Source organism: Coffea eugenioides, chromosome 5 (assembly GCF_003713205.1).
Source record: "Coffea eugenioides isolate CCC68of chromosome 5, Ceug_1.0, whole genome shotgun sequence".
Taxonomy (NCBI): Eukaryota; Viridiplantae; Streptophyta; class Magnoliopsida; order Gentianales; family Rubiaceae; genus Coffea; species Coffea eugenioides.
This window is the reverse complement of record NC_040039.1, coordinates 15,851,300-15,869,741: the sequence shown is the minus strand read 5'-3', so window position 1 is coordinate 15,869,741 and position 18,442 is coordinate 15,851,300.

Here is an 18,442-nt window from a genome sequence, read left to right as displayed (position 1 = left end):
CCACAAGAGAAAAGCTCACCAGAAGTTCACACCACTTAGAGAACAAATCTAACTTTGGAGACTATTTTTTAGCTAAAATATCTCTTGAGATCTTGTAGACCAAGTGTGCAAAAAGTTCTTACTTCGTTCAGAACAGTTTGTTTTTAAAGGGGAACAGAAATGGGCTTCATTAAAGCTTCCAACGGATAGAAGGCAGATGAAGAGTCAACTAGCCGTTGGGGCTTTCGGACGTCCGACGATCAAATTATCGTCCGAACCAATCGTCCGAAAAACAGCCAAATTGAAGTTCGGACGTCCGATGGAATTTTATCGTCCGAGCTTCAGTGTCCGAACGTCGTCCAGAGAGTTATCAAATCTTCGAGGAATTTTTAGGACGTCCGATGATCTTGATGTTCGTCCGAAGCATGCGTCCGATCCTTCAGGACGTCCGATGCTTCCTTGCGAGCGTCCGACAGTGTCTAGGCAGAGAGTCATCAAAGCTTTGTGAAATTTTTAGGACGTCCGACATGATCGATGTGCGTCCGACAGAAACTCCTTCCTGATGTTCTTCATCCCTTCGAACGTCCGACAGATTCCTTTCGGCCGTCCGACATGAGTGTCCTGTTTTTGCTTACGACATATTCGTACCTGATTCTTTGATAGGCAACAACACTTATATTTGAAGAAAGTTAGATAAAACATTTCAAGGAACCAAGACTAACAAAATTGTCATACTTAAAAGACAGTATCTTTTATCGGAACAAAACAATGACTAAATTTGTTTATATTATTCCAATCTTGTTTGCCACATCCAAAGCATCGTAGTCTGGAGTTAATCGAACATATGCTTACTATGTTCCATCAGGCCTGATCAAAGTGTTCACTTTCTTGGTCTGTATAAACATTTCAACAAACTTTTGTGATCATCAAAACCAAGAATAACATTCTCCCCCTTTTTGATGATGACAAAACAAAAGTTTGAAATGAAATTTGATGATTGCATTATAAGCTCCCCCTTTCTCACGAACTCCCCCTTATTTAGTGAATCATAAAATTTTGAAAATTTTGAAAAAGCTCCCCCTCACTTGGCTGCCCATCCGAGTTAAACAATTTTCCAAAAATATGACAATTAAGCATATCAGCCAATTTAAACAACATATCCAACATCACCAATCATCAATCATCAATCAATACCAATCATCAATCATCAATCAATCCAGTCCTCTCCCCTTTTTTGTCATCACAAAAGGGCAACCAATCACATCAACACATCCACAAACACATTCATCAATGAAAACCAAATTCATTGCACCAAAATACTTAAACATCCATAAACACAGTCATCATTCAAAATACTTAACATAAACATACAGTACCAACAAGAGAAACATTAAAAGAAGGTTACAAATGTTGACCATTACAAACACATAAAATAGACAAACAGAATGCAAATGTCCTAAGTAGTGAACTATGTGGATCCAGGAGTTCTTCGAGAGAGCTGATATTGGGAGAGGTCCTCCTCTTCAGTTTCTTCATCAGCTTCAGCATCCACTTCAACTGGTTCCTTGCCTTTATCTGCTGTGGAAGGACCATGAGGAGTCACAGGAGTTGATGAACCAGGGTCTGGAATTGATGAGCTTGGATCAGTGGGGTGTGGCTCTTTGTCATGGGACACTTTCTCAACCACAGGTGGGGGAAAGAGAAGGTTCTTTTTGTCTAGAAAGGCAGTTTGTTGCTCAGAGGACATGGTGAGCATTAGGCCATGTTCTAGAAGAAGAACATGCTGTTTGAGTTCATGAAGAAGCTCAATCACTCCATCATTGGAGGAGGAAGATGCCTTAGTGGCAGATTTCCTAGGATGAATGGGAGTGAGTGGAATAGATGAAGAATCATGTGCAGCCTTAGACCTACGTTCACTGGACGATGCCTCTTTATAAGACCACATATTATCTTTAAAAACAAGATTTTTCCTTTCAAAGTATCCTTTGGTAAAGGAATAAGAAGATGCTTCTTTGGGACAAACACCTAAAATTGGAACTTTGAAAAACTCAAAAATCTTTTGAAGAAACTTTCCATAGGATAGTTTTCTGCGAGAGTCAGTGGTATAGCGAAGTAAAAACTTGCACATGACAAAACCAAAATCAATCCGAATTTTTTCTCGAAAACAATAAAAGAGGTACAACTCCATTTTGTTTGTATCAGTTCTATGGCCATCAGTAGGCACAAGCAGGTTTGAAATGATAGAAAAAGCAATTAAATTCACAGGGGCAAGATCATTCAGTTTAGCATCAGCAGGGGAGGAAAAACTTCTTTTAAAATAGGTCATCATTTTAGCCCCATCAAAATGATTATCAGCATTAGGGTGCTCTTCATAGGAAAAGAAATTTACAATTTTATCCTTGCACCCACGTTCAATGGTAGTATTTAAAATGGAATTCACAATTTCAGAGTCAAAGATTAAGTCTACCCCATTAACCCTGGAAAAGATTTCAGTTTGGTCAGACCCTTTCCTAAGATTAGCAAAAAATTGATGCAGCATTTCAGGATAGTAAACATTTGGCACAGAAATGATATGCGACCATTTCTGAAAAGCAAACAACTTCAGAATGGTTTCTAAACCTATGAGACGAAATTCAGAAGGGTTTACAGTACGTTGAGGGATGACACCTTTCTGGGATATCAAGGTGTGTTTGTCTCTTGCTGTATCATCAAAGAATGTAGGGGGTGGGGCTGATTTTGGAGGTGGTTGAGCAGAGGTTCCCTGTCCAGATTCAGGCTGAGAGGTGGGTTGTGGAGTAGGCCGTGACATTTGACCCTTTATGGCTCCTCTCTTGAAGCGTTTGGATGAACGTTTGACCGTAGGAAGATCCTCATCCTCATCCCTGAGTGGATGCTTGCGTCCGGCAGTAACCTTTCCTCCTCTCAGATTCACCATTGTGTGAAATGTGTGGAATGAAGAATGCAAATGATGCACACAGTAGTAGGGAAGTGATTTGCACAGAAATTTTGGGACAAAAAGGCCTTAAACAAGATATGGCAGAGCGGTTATGAGAAAGTAGGGTTTTGAAGGAAATTTGGGAATTTGTGAAATGTTATGCGATTCGGGGAAATGATCAGGAGAAATGAATCGCAATCAGTCAGAAAAAGTTTTGTTTAAGTCAATTTGAGAATGAGAGCTTCAAAATGGTACGAATTTGAGAGTGAGGGAAGAGAGAGTTTTCGTCCGAGAGGAAATAGAATAGGAAGAGTCTGAAGCAAATGAGAAAGAAGGTTATTTAAAAAATTGATCCGTTGCACTGTCGGACGGCCGAACGACGTTGCGCGTCCGACAGCTGCGTCCGAACAGGCGCAATCTGGAAAATGGCTGAAGAACATCATCGGACGTCCGTTCATCTTATTTCGGACGTCCGAAGACCCAAAAATTAAGATGATTTTTCGATTATTCCTAATTTTGATCTTAGATGAATGAACTGATCTAATGGCAAAGCTTTTGTAAAAATATCCGCAAATTGATCTTTAGAACAAACATAATTTACACATATTTCACCTTTTTGAACAAGATCACGAATAAAGTGATGCTTAATATCTATGTGCTTTGTCCTAGAATGATGAATAGGATTTTTGGTCAAATTTATAGCACTAGTATTATCACAGAATACAGGCATGCAGTCATACAACAATCCAAAATCATTCAAGGTGTGCTTCATCCATAAAAGTTGAGCACAACATGCACTAGCGGCAATATATTCCGCTTCGGTTGTAGACAAAGAGATTGCACATTGTTTCTTGCTAAACCAAGAGACTAAACAATTTCCAAGAAAATGACAAGTTCCACTAGTACTCTTTCTATCCACACGACAACCTCCAAAATCAGTATCCGAATAACCATATAGTGCAAACTCATTAGATCTAGTATACCAAAGACCATAGTCTAATGTACCTTTCAAATACCTAAAAATCCTTTTTACAGCATTCAAATGTGATTCTTTTGGACAAGATTGAAATCTAGCACACAAGCAAACAGCAAACATAATATCAGGTCTACTTGCGGTTAAATAGAGTAGGCTTCCGATCATACCTCTATAATGCTTTTCATCCACATGATTACCTTCTTCATCTTTGTCAAGCTTTGTAGAAGTGCACATTGGAGTTCCAACTTGCTTTGAGTCCTCCATGCCAAACCTTTTCAGCAATTCCTTGGTATATTTTGCTTGATTTATAAAAATTCCCTCAAGAGCTTGATGTATTTGAAGTCCAAGGAAGAAATTTAATTCTCCCATCATACTCATTTCAAATTCACTTTGCATAGTGGTGGAAAACTCCTTACATAGATATTCATTAGTAGCACCAAAAATAATATCATCAACATATACTTGCACAATAAGAAGGTCATTCAACACTTGCTTAGTAAAAAGTGTGGTGTCCACAACACCCCTTTTGAAACCATTTTCAATCAAAAAACCACTTAGTCTTTCATACCAAGCTCTTGGAGCCTGTTTTAGACCATATAAAGCTTTAGATAGTTTAAACACATGACTTGGAAATTTTGTATTTTCAAAACCGGGGGGTTGATCCACATATACTTCTTGATCAATAAAACCATTTAAAAAAGCACTTTTAACATCCATTTGAAACAATTTGAAGCCTTTAAAGCATGCAAAAGCAAGAAGCATTCTAATAGATTCTAATCTAGCTACGGGAGCAAATGTTTCATCAAAATCAATTCCTTCTTCTTGTGCATATCCTTTAGCAACTAATCTGGCTTTATTTCTTACAACAACACCTTTATCATCCAACTTATTTCTAAAAATCCACTTTGTGCCAATGATAGGTTGATTATGAGGTCTATTAACAAGTGTCCAAACTTCGTTTCTCTCAAATTGATTAAGTTCCTCTTGCATTGCCAAAATCTAGTTTTCATCCTTTAAAGCATCATTGATATTTTTGGGTTCAAAAAGAGAAACTAAAGAAAAATTGTCAATCAATTTTCTAGATGAGGAACGAGTGTTTACCTTCTCGGATGGATCACCAATTATAAGCTCTTTTGGATGATTTTGGCTGAATTTCCAAGCCTTGGGAAGATCTTTGAGTGGATCATCATTTTTGTCTTCATCTTCCTCTTCTTGATCATTATGAACTTCATTTTCCATTTCAGTTGCTGCTGGTTTAGAGCTTCCTTCATTTCCAATTGATAGCTTTTCCATTCCTTCTCGAACACCTACATCATCATCCTCACACGAACTTTTGGAATTATCATCATTGGTTTCATCAAATGTTATATGTATAGCTTCTTCAATCACAAGAGTCCTTCTATTAAAAACTCTATATCCTCTTTTATTCTCACAATACCCCAAAAATATTCCTACATCAGATTTTTTATCAAACTTGCCAAGATGTTCCTTTAGATTCAAAATAAAGCATTTACAACCAAATACTTTGAAATAACCAACCGTAGGTTTCTTATCAAAAATCAGCTCATAAGGAGTTTTCTTTAAAATAGGTCTCAAGAGTATTCTATTCATCACATAACATGCAGTGTTTACCGCTTCAGCCCAAAGATATTTAGGCAACCTACATTCATTCAACATAGTTCTAGCAGCCTCTTGAAGAGTCCTGTTTTTCCTTTCTACAACACCATTTTGCTGTGGAGTCCTTGCAATAGAGAACTCATGTGTTATACCATTATGATCACAAAATTCTGGAAAACCACAATACTTGAATTCCGTCCCATTATCACTTCTAATCCTAACAATTTTTAATCCAAGCAGATTTTGCACTTTAGCAAACAATGAAGTAAAATTCTTGAAGGCATCATCTTTATGAGCAAGAAATATCACCCAAGTGTATCTAGAATAATCATCAACAATTACAAAACAATATCTTTTACCTCCCAAGCTAGTAATTTGAGTAGGACCAAATAAATCAAGGTGCAAGAGTTCCAAAGGTTTAGAAGTAGATACACACATCTTAGGTTTAAAGGAATTTTTTGTTTGCTTCCCAAATTGACATGCATCACATATTTTGTCCTTATCAAAACTGATTTTTGGCAAGCCTCTAACCAACTCCTTTTTCGAAATTTCCTTTAGTAAATCCATGTTAAAATGACAAAGTCTTCTATGCCACAACCAAGGATCTTCATTTGACGCTTTAAGACATTTTAAGTTAGAAGAATCAATTTTATCAAGAACCACAATATATATGTCGTTGAACCTCTTACCTTTGAACACAATATTATATTTGGAATCAAGCACAATGCATTCATGTTTTTTAAACAACACATTCAAGTCTTTATCACACAATTGACTAACACTAAGCAAGTTATAACTTAAGTTATCAACTAAGAGCACATTATGGACAAAAGTATCACCATCCTTACCAACATCACCTATTCCAATTGTCTTAGCTTTCACATCATCACCAAATGTCACTTTTCCACTTGATTTTGATTTCAGCTTTATGAACAAGGAGGGATCACCGGTCATATGCCTTGAGCAACCGCTATCAATAAACCATTTGGACTTGTTTGAGCATTTTTCCTGAAAAGAGAAAGTGTTTGGTACCCATTTTAATTTTTGGGTCCGCAATAGTTAGCATTGTATCTAACTAACCACATGCATTTCATCCATTTGTTCAGATTTCTTTTCACATAGCAATCACCTTTCAAATGCCCTCTTTGACAACAAAAACCACACATAATGGAAGAGTCCTTAACATGTACTGGTTTGACATATCTCAATCCACCTCTTCTATATGTTGTGAAACCATGTGCATTTTTGTTGTGTGCAAATGTTCTTTGAAAAGTAGTAGGATGTGTAGATGACATGTTCCTTTTGATAAACTCCTGCTTTCTTGCTTTCAAAGTCTCATCCAAGTTGTCCATTCTTTTTTTCAAATCACCATGTCTTTCCTTCAGTATTTCACAAATATTTGTCTTTCTATCAAGCTCATTTTGAACATTACATCCGGCTCTTACAAGACTTTCATTGTCAGTCTTTAGTTGTTTATTTTGTTGAAAAAGACTTGCATTTTCTTGAATGAGAAAAGCCATTTTCTGTTTTAACTGCTTGTTTTTATCATAAGATTCCTTCAAGGCATTATGCAGTTTTTCAACAAAGGATTCAAGATCATCATCTTCATCATCATCACTTTCAGATTGAGAGTGTGTGGAAGTTACCTCATTATTTCCAATAGCCATGAAGGCCATTTGGGCTGATTCTTCTTCTTCTTCTACTTCCCCTTCGGAGTTGCATTCATTCCAAGTAATCTGAAAGTTGTTGAATCTTGGCTTCCGATCAGCTTTTCCATCTTTCATCTTCTTCATGGGGCATTCGTTTGCATAGTATCCAAGCTGTCCACATTCGAAGCATTTGTCCAACTGTTTCTTGTTGAAATCCTGTTTTCCTTTGTACTTTGCGATAGATGGCTGATTCTGGAATTGATTGCTAGGTCCTCCCCTTCTAAACTTTCTTTTATTCAAGATTCTCTTGAAGCCTCTGGTGATGAGAGCAAGATCATTATCATCACCATCCGAGTCTTCATCATCCAAGTGAGCTGTATCATCTTCACCTTGAGTAGTATTTAGAGCAATGTTTCTCTTTGCTCTAGTTTCCTCTTCCTCCTGCACTTTAGATTTCAGTTTCAACTCATAAGAGGTTAGTGAGTTAATGATAGATTCAATAGGCACAGAACTTAAATCCTTAGCCTCCTCTATTGCAGTCACTTTATTTTCCCATTCTTTGCCCAACGCATTGAGAATTTTCCTGTTCTTCTCTCCCAAGGTGTACTCTTTGCCCAACACCTCGAGATCTTTGATCAAGTCAGTGAACCTGTAATACATTTTGTCAATATCCTCAAGAGGTTCAATTCTAAATGATTCATATTTTGTGACCAAGATAGCCTTTTTCTGTTCTTTAACGTTGTCACCACCCTCATGGATTTCTCTTAGTTTATCCCACATTTCTTTGGCCGATTTGCAGCCTTTTACTCTAATTGATTCATTTGAATCTAGGGCACTATAAAGAACATTCATGGCCTTGGCATTCAGTGTGAGGTTAGTCCTATCTTGAGCATTCATTTCAGCTCTCATTTTTGGCCGAAGCAACCCTGTATCTGCATCAAGAAAGTTAGATTCGTGCGGTCCTTCACACACAATAAACCATAGTTCAATATCAATAGATTGTAAAAAGATAATCATCCGTTCTTTCCAGCTAACATAGTTGGAGCCACTGAACATGGGAGGCCTAGTAACAGATTGCCCCTCAACAAACATAGCATGACTGGTTGTCATCTTTACTCCAAGCCGTTAGAGCTTAATCTCAAGGAGACCAAGCTCTGATACCAATTGTAAGTCCCAAAGACAACCAAGAGGGGGGGTGAATTGGGTTGATTAAAATCTTAACCAAATTTATGCACTTTTTCTTTAATAAAAATTTACCTTCTTTTCAAGTAAAGATCAACCAAGTAGATTAGAAGACAATAGCAATATTGATCAGAAAAACAAGTTTATATAAGCAATGAGAATTTTATTAAACAAAAAGTATAATAGGAAATCAAACCAATTGTCTACCAAACTTTCCTCAAACTTGAAGACCAATCACAAGGTTGAGCAACTTCTCTTTGATGAAATATGATCAACTAGATGTACAATGGAGGGAGCACTTCCTCCTTGCCCTAAGCCTCACTTAGTCAAGCTAAGAAGTTTTACAAACACTCAGATAACCCTCAACAAAGCTACACTAAAGAAACTTTCAACCACAAGAGAAAAGCTCACCAGAAGTTCACACCACTTAGAGAACAAATCTAACTTTGGAGACTATTTTCTAGCTAAAATATCTCTTGAGATCTTGTAGACCAAGTGTGCAAAAAGTTCTTACTTCGTTCAGAACAGTTTGTTTTTAAAGGGGAACAGAAATGGGCTTCATTAAAGCTTCCAACGGATAGAAGGCAGATGAAGAGTCAGCTAGCCGTTGGGGCTTTCGGACGTCCGACGATCAAATTATCGTCCGAACCAATCGTCCGAAAAATAGCCAAATTGAAGTTCGGACGTCCGATGGAATTTTATCGTCCGAGCTTCAGTGTCCGAACGTCGTCCAGAGAGTTATCAAATCTTCGAGGAATTTTTAGGACGTCCGATGATCTTGATGTTCGTCCGAAGCATGCGTTCGATCCTTCAGGATGTCCGATGCTTCCTTGCGAGCGTCCGACAGTGTCTAGGCAGAGAGTCATCAAAGCTTTGTGGAATTTTTAGGACGTCCGACATGATCGATGTGCGTCCGACAGAAACTCCTTCCTGATGTTCTTCATCCCTTCGGACGTCCGACAGATTCCTTTCGGCCGTCCGACATGAGTGTCCTGTTTTTGCTTACGACATATTTGTACCTGATTCTTTGATAGACAACAACACTTATATTTGAAGAAAGTTAGATAAAACATTTCAAGGAACCAAGACTAACAAAATTGTCATACTTAAAAGACAGTATCTTTTATCGGAACAAAACAATGACTAAATTTGTTTATATTATTCCAATCTTGTTTGCCACATCCAAAGCATCGTAGTCTGGAGTTAATCGAACATATGCTTACTATGTTCCATCAGGCCTGATCAAAGTGTTCACTTTCTTGGTCTGTATAAACATTTCAACAAACTTTTGTGATCATCAAAACCAAGAATAACATACTGGTTGTCAGCAGGCCCGTGACGATATATATTTGGCATCTTCGGATTTGCCCCGTTTAGCGCGAGGAGCTTTAGTTCTAGATAGGCTAGGAATGCCATCCCTCCGCCAGGTTATGAGGGATGGGTAGTGTGTTTGAGCATTGGCGCTTGTAACTTTGGTTCTTTCCGTTTAATGAGATAATTTATTGCTTTAAAAAAAAAGATAATATTTCATCAGTTGTTGGACAAATGAAAACTTACATTTTTGTCAAACAAGTGAAAGTGTAATATAACTTTGCATTCACTCTACCTGATGTATTTTCCAAATTAGCTCTAGAGAAATCTAAAGCAATCTGTGCAAAAAATATTTGTTGATGAGAACAGTTTATAAGTTACTTGTATCCTTGACGTTCATTTTTTTCAAATACATTTCATTAAATTTACTTCAATGGCCTAACGTTTTTTTTCTCCTTTGTACTGCTTCTCTACGTAATTATTATTACCTTATTTATGTATCTATGAAGCTCTTTCATTTTTTTCATGCAATTTATTAGCTCCCTTTCCTCTATTTTTTCAAATACCACAGTAATAGAAAAGTGAACAGAATTTTGCAACAATGGCTATCCAAGATATTGCCCTTTCAATTGTGGGAACATTTGTAGAGAAATGCGTCGATCCAATTTGTGTCAATTTCAATACTTAATTTTCTACAAAGGCAACATTCAAACTCTAAATTATGGCATCAGAAACTTGAGCTAAAGGAAATTGAGGTGCATCAATCGATACGTAGAGCAAAAGACAACACTAAAAAAAATTAAACCAACTATTGTTGATTGGTTGAAACAAGTTGAGGATGCAAAGAAAGATGCACACACTATTTCTAAGGGTATGGTGAATGTTAAGGTGAATTGCTTTAATATTGTTAGGATTCCTAATATGAAGTCGTGCTATTTGCTAGGCCGACATACAGCGAAAAGAAAGAACATGATTGGAAACCTTTTAGAAGAGGGGAAGTTTGATGAAGTTAGATACGTTGCTCCACTAGGGAAATTGCCTTTAAGTAAATCAATCCCATCATTAGAGGAAGGCCTAGTTACCAAGGTGTTAACAAAGAAGGAAGTGATGGAAGTTTTAAAGCAGGACAAACAAGCCTAGTGGCGATTTGTGGTATGGCCGGTGTAGGCAAGACCACATTGGTGAACCAAATTGCTGACCAACTTAAGTTTGAAAATTTATTTGATGATTTCGCCATGGCAACTGTGTCTCAAACTCTAGACATAAGAAATGTCCAAAATCAACTTGCTAAGCAGTTAGGGCTAACAATATCTAAGCAAATTGATCTGCAAGAGCAGAAAGATTGTATATGAGACTGACTAATTGTGACAAGAGAATTCTTGTTATATTGGATGACATTTGGAAAGAAGTGGATTTTAAAATTATAGCAATTCCCCTCAAAGGTGAATGCAAGAGCTTAAAAGTCATATTGACATCTCGGTTCCTAACTGTTTGTAGGAACATGTGAGTTGAAATTTTTTAGGTGAATGGCTTGCCTGAAAAAGAAGCATGGCATCTTTTTAAAGAGGTTGCGGAAGTTTCTGATGATTCTACTTTGAGTGATGTTGCAAAACAAGTTGCAGAGGATTACAAAGGATTACTTCTTGCAATCGTTGTTGCTGCCAAGGCATTAAGAAGCAATCATACAGTAGATTCTTGGAAACAAGCCCTTGAACAACTAAAAGAGTACACAATTATTGACCTGGAAGGAGTTGAAGATTTGGTGCTTTCGAGAATTGAGTTTAGCTATGCTTATCTAAAAAGTGTTGAAGCAAAGTCATTACTTTTGCTTTGTAGTTTGTTTCCAGAAGATCATAGCATTCCAATCGAATGTTTGGTTAGGTATGGGAAAGGATGAGAATTGTTCCAAAATAGACGGAGGTTAGTAGATGTAAGATATAGAGTAGACAAGCTAATTGGTCACCAGAAAAGTTTCTATTTACTGGTAAGTGATGGCGAAATAGAAGAGTGTATCCAATTGCATATCGTCCACGATGTTGCTTGAAACTTGCATCAAAAGGCGAGCATGAGTTCTTAGTGAGGAATGCTAAAGTGGGTGAAAAGAATTCTTACACGGCAATTTCATTAATGCTAGTAGATTCCATTCATGATCTATTTCAAATTTGCAAGGAATGTCCAAGACTTTGGCTATTGCATTTGGTATTCCAAACAAGAAAATTCAAATTATCAAAAGACTATTTCATGGGAATGGAAGATCTCAAGGTCATGGAATTAAACAACTCACATATTGAATTCAGGGACATTGTTAAGGAGCCTTCGGACATTGTGCTTGGCCAAATGTTAAGAAGCCTCTGGACATTATGCCTGGATTATTTATTTTGGGCACTAGAATGTTGTCAATGCTTGGGCACATGATGCAATTGTAAATTTTAAGCCTCTTTAAAATCCAAAATTCAGGATGATCTTTTTCCATCAAAAATTGCTTGGCCGAGCAATTTAAAATTGTTGGATTTGAGGGTTGAAAGTAGTCTCCATCCCTTGGCTAGTGGTATCTTGTCAAGCTTGAAGAAATTAGAAGAATTGTATTTGGGATCTCATCATCATTTGCGGCTAGGGAGAGAAAGAAAAGGAAAGAGGATGCCTTAAAGAGATCTCATCAGTCTCTAACCTTACATGTCTCCAAATTAATCATGTATATGACCTTAACCTCTACTTCCATTATTGCAAGAATTTGATACTCAGAAATTGTTAAGATATCATATTGTAGTAAGTAATTATGGAAGAGTATTGATAGATCTTAGTAGAAACTATCAATTTCGAAATAGTTTCAAACTTCATTTGAGTTATTGGTCTAGTGATGCAGTGTTAAAACAAGTGTTTGATCCTAAAGTTATTGGCATTGTCAAGAGAACTGAGAATCTTACTTTAAATCTAAATCATCATGCTTGAGAAATCTTGTTCCTGAAGATGGATTTCTCAATTTGAAAAAGCTTGATCTAGATGGAGGACAATATAAAAGCCTTATCGATTCCATCACCAACCTAGTTGCTCAACATATTTTTAAAAATTTGATATCCACGGAGTTAAAAGATTTGAAATTGAAAGAAATATGTCATGGATTTCTTCCATCTTGGTGCTTCAGTCAGCTTCAAGAGATGAAACTGGATAACATAAGTATAGAGTATTTGTGGAAAGGGCCAATTGAGCCTCCATCCCTTTGTAACATCAAATCTATTGAACTAAAGAGATGTGATCAAATTACCATTCTCTTTTCACAATCAACACTGAAATGTCTAGTGAAACTCCAAGAGTTAAAAGTTTCTTTTTCACAAATTTGGAGAAAATTATCCTGAGGGAGAAAAGTTTGAAAGCGGAAGTGCTAGAGCTACCCCAACTCAAAGTCTTGACTCTTGACTACAATAATTTAATGGGTTTCGGCTTCAAAGATGATGATGCCGGTGCTTTTTTCAACCAAATCTCTCTCTCTCTCTCTCTCTCTCTCTCTCTCTCTCTTTGTATAATTATATGATGTACTTGGTATACATGAATTCAGGTTAAAACACTAAAACACAGTCGAATACTTTGTTTCACAATATGGTAATTATATATTCAAAATTAAATTTCATTAGTTAATTCTTCGTATTCAATGAGTTTGCCTAAAAAATGGGCGTTTTGTCTAGAATCTCTTAGTACTAGAGAAAGTCGAATGATAATCAATAAAAATAGGGTAATAAAAATGACAACAATATTTTTGGTGCTAGTAAAGGCCATAATCGGCAAATTAGTTTTTTAAGGTTCTTCAGCACACAAACACACACGTATATGCATAACTATTCCTGGCAATTTTTTTGCTTTGGATTGCTAGCGGCTAGATCCAAACACTACTGTAACTGCATTTTGCATTTTTCAATCAAAATTAGGTTTTGCTCCCCCGTTTTGAAGCACTATGGATACAAAGCCCTGGTGATGGCCTCGTACAACTAATAGAAGGAAAAATGCCCAATGGGTCTCTTGAGAACTTAAAATCTATGCAGCTCTTTAGTTGTAATTCTATTCGATGCATTGCCAAAGCTGATACTATGACAGTATTACAAAACTTGGAAAGACTTTACATGTCCTATTTTAGTGAGATGGAATTCTTTTTCGACTTTAAGGGTGTAAAAGTCCAAATACTCTTTTAAAACTAGGACTTGAAATTCTTCCCAAGTTAGATTCACTGAAGTTGCATAACTATCCAAGATTAACCCACAATTGGAGAAATTTTTTAGAAGGGCTTCAAGTATTCTGAAACTTAGAATTTCTACAAGTAATGCGGTGCAGTTTACACTATTTGTTTTATCCTTCTTGTGTGGCTAACATGCTTGTAAGCCTTGAAGAACTAATTGCTTGGAAATCCAAGGAATTATAGGTGAGGAAGTTGAAGACGTCGGTGACATGATGTTGAAAAAATACCAAAATTGCACTGGAAAGAACTAGCAAGGAGTTCGTGTTTCCTAAACTAAGCTGTTTGTGGTTGAGAGACATTAAGAATCTTCAAAGCTTTGGTGGTAGTCATTGGGAGGATTGTATGTTTAAATTTCTCGTACTTGCTGAATGGATCATAGAGAGATGCCCAAAGTTAAAGAAATTCTATTCCGGAACGTTAGATACACCATTACTTAAGAAAGTCAAGAAAACAGCAAGGGATGTAGATAATTTTGAAGCTCCTGTGGATTTAAAAGTACTAATACCCTAACTCTATTTCAACCCACCCTTTTAGTTTTGTCTCATTTAACCAAATTTAGGTTCCTTATGAGTTGAGAATGTATATTTTGAGTAATTATTTTTTAGCATATTTTATAAGTTAGAGAGATTTGTCCTATATATTGATAGCAAAAAATTCTATAATGGAGTTGTTTAAATGAACATTAGGGTACATCCTCTATATGCTCACAAACTATCTATTCCCTATCTTCTAATTTTATCTTTATATCTTTTCCTTTTCTTTTTACTTAGGGAATGGAGGGTATTATTACAAGCCGCCGCATGTATGCATTCTTTTAATCTATATGAATGAATGAATGAATAATATTACATGATAGTTGAATCTGATTGATTATAAGATATTATTATACCTGAGACAAAAATTTAGAAGTATTGAAGTTAATATGGTTTGATTTGCCCAAATAATTAGGCAAAGCTCTAGACAGATTTGATGATACTTACAGTCAATTAACTATACTTCTATACATATTTACTACACATATTTCATGATACTTATCGCGAATGAACTATACTTCTATACACATTGAGCTTGCATTGTTGGTTTTGTTATTAGCTTCTTTGATTTTAATATTACTATTTTGGAGTAAACCTACTACTATTAAATCTAGTTTGGTTTTGTGTTACTACACATATTTGATGATACTTACCGCCAATGAACTGTACTTCTATACACATTGAGCTTGCATTGTTGGTTTTGTTATTAGCTTCTTTAATTTTAATATTACTATTTTGGAGTAAACTTACTACTATTAAATCTAGTTTGGTTTTGTGTGTGTTATTTGCAGTGTACATATTTTTGTGAAATATTCTTCTTTTCCATTTTTTTAAAAATGATTTCCACTGTGAAAAATGCAATTCTTTATATTTCAGCTTTCAAAGCTCCAATCTCTTCAAAGATATAAAAGTGAATATTCCGTGTAGGAGTTGCCAAAAAAATCTTGAAATAGAGAGAACAAAATGTTAGAGCTACAGAAATCTGAGTGGCAAATTAATACAGTAATTCCTATGCATAACCATGTACATTTGTTATGGACATATGCACTATTAAGCTATAACATTCATGCCTTTGTTTCATTCTACAGAATATTGTTGGAGTAATCAAGTTGATCAAATAATGTCGGTTTGGTTACTTCGGTCTTACTAGTGGATTAGACTGTTGGATGTAGATGGAAATCTTAGTTGTCTTAATACAATTAAGTGTGGAAACTTATATAAGCATTTTGTTTTGTAAGCTTTTTGTTATTGATTTTCAAATAAGAAATGTATTCTATGTATTGTATCATGGTCTTTACATAATAAATGTATTGTATGTATTGTATCGTGACTTCAAGTATTAAATGTATCATTTGTGTTGTATCACGGCCTTTAGATATAAATAATAAAACTAGTCATGTGGATTTAAATGTATAAATATCCTATTTCATTTTCACTCTTTGAATTTTTCTTTTAGTTGCTATTGCTCTACTAGATATAGTTCTCATAGAAATAACATTTAATTATATATCTCTGTTTAGATTTTCGTTTCACCCTTTAAATTTGTTTTTTAGTTGCTCACTCTACAATACATAGTTTTTGTGGAAATATTGTTCAAATATCTGTTTCTGTTTAGATAGCTCTCTCTCTCTCTCTCTCTCTCTCTCTCTCTCTCTCTCTCTCTCTCTCTCTCTCTCTTTCTCTTTCTGGTGAAGCCAAACTTAAGAATCTATTCTCAAACATTAGGTTTTCATTCATTTATTTTTAGGTGAAAATGGCGTGGAAGTTTGGATTTCAAAGCTCCATACGTGTGGTTCATATTACAAATGTATCAGTTAACATTTGTACATGACTGAATCTAATGTTTTAGAGAATATTAATGCATGCAAGACCAATCTACTTCAATCAAATTCATATGGCTTGAGAGGTTCAAATTTTAAGGTTGGCCCTTAAGATTTTTTAATCTAATATAAGATAGGCCCTAAAAAAAATTTTCACCTGCTTATCCTAATTCCTAATTATGAGGACCTGAAAATTTTCTTATTTTTATCTTATTGTACTGGCTTATTTAATTATTTATTCAACCGTTTTCTCTGAATAATTTATTTCAACCATTTTAAACCCATTTACTTGGAACAATGCCTTACTCATATTTTTAAAACGTCCCGTTAGCAAAATTAATTTTCTGCGACTCGTTTGGTAAAAGAATAGTGAATACACGTTTTTTGAGACAATATTCGATCTGAGAGTACAATAATCTTGGAGAATTAAGAATGATCATTAGTAGACTAAGAAAAGTTAATTGATGGATTAAAAGTGACTGAGTTCAAATTTTTGCTTTTACCGCGCGCACGTCAACAGTTTCTCGAAAGTCGCACCGCGACTAATTGGAGATTTGAGGAATTTAGACTAAACTACTAAGAGTGAATAATTACAGTGTTAAAGGAATTACATTGGAGGATTAGTGTATGAGTGTATCAAACCCGAGAGAAAACGGTGGGACGAAACCCATGCGCGATCACTAGTGAGAGTTGACTTTTTGCACACAACCTAAAGCTACTTTTTCTCATTCTTTCTCCCCAAGTTTCATCACTAAAACCCTTCTCTTTCTCTCTCCATGGCCAGCTGAAATTCAAAGGAAAAGGAGGAAAGAAAGCCTCTTCATCTTGCACCATTTTTGCTTCCATTTCACTTGAAATTTTCCACCAAACTCACATACTACTTGGAGATTAACTTTAGCATGGAGGAGGACAACATCTAGTGGAGATTTTTGGAGGTTTTTGTGGTGAAATTTCTGGTTTCTTCAAGGACTAAGAGGTAACCATCAACTCTTGCAATCTCTCCATTTTTCTTCAAGAATCAAGCTTAGATTTCATGGGTTTGACAACCCTAAGCTTGAAATAGGTAGAGGACTTGAGAAAACTCATTTTATCTTGTTTTAACACTAGGCGAGCGGACTTGATGATGCCTTTAGGTAGCTACCTTGAGGTGTAACTAGTTGATTGTGGTTGTTTATGTGTTATTTGAGTTGAATACGGTTAGAAAATGAAGGAAAAATCGAAGGAAAGTTAGAATTGCAAGCTGGCTGAATCTGTCCTGCTTTTATCTTGCTTGAATTTTGAATTTTTGTTGGTTGTTTGGCTGTAAAATTGAGTGATATATGTTTTATATTATGTGTACAAAGTGCCTTGTGAAAATCATTTCATTTGGTTGAACAAAACTTGGAATTTCGAAATTGAAAGAAAGCTGGAAATGGTAATCTGGCAGCCAAACAGTACCTCTTTGTTTGAACGTATCTCTCTGTACAAAAGTCAAAATTGAGTGCCGTTAGTGGCATTCAAAACTAGACATTTCTACCTTTCCAACGGTATAAAGATCACCTGCTAGTTCATTTTGAGTCGTCCGTAGTGAGTCGGCAAAGTTTGCTGCCCTGTTATGCATATCTGTCTGAGAAGAAATGAGAAGCTGCAACTTGTGGCTTGAATTTGAACTAGTTGTGAATTGATTTTGGAAATGTTTTCTTCTAATGAATTGAAGCATTTTGAAGAGAGGTGGGCGGCAAGTTCGGCCAGCGGAGGGTTTGGAGTTGTCTCGGTTTATGTATGAAGGGGAAGTGTTGGATGCCGGTTTCACTGGGTCGCTGTTCACCAGGTGCAATAATAGACTAGGACGGGCGCCGATTTGGAAACGTCTAGATAGGGTGTTGGTTAATATGGCTTGCGTGGATTTTTTCTTGTCCGTCTCGGTCTCTCACTTGGTGCGGGCCCCGTCGGATCATGCCCCGCTCTTGCTTTCCTTCACCCCTAGAGCCACCAGTAAGAATCGTTCTTTTCAGTTCTTAAATTCTGGCCATCCAAGGATGGATTTTTGGAGGTGGTCAGGTCAGCTTGGCAAAGTGAGGTGACCGGGTCGCCTTTCTATGTGGTTTGGACGAAACTAAGGAATGTCTCCCGTGCTCTCCATCTGTGGAATAAGAAGACGGTCGGTGACATTTTTGAGAATGTTAAACAAGGGGAAGCAGCGGTGGCGGTGGTGGAGCTCCAAGTCCAGTCTGAC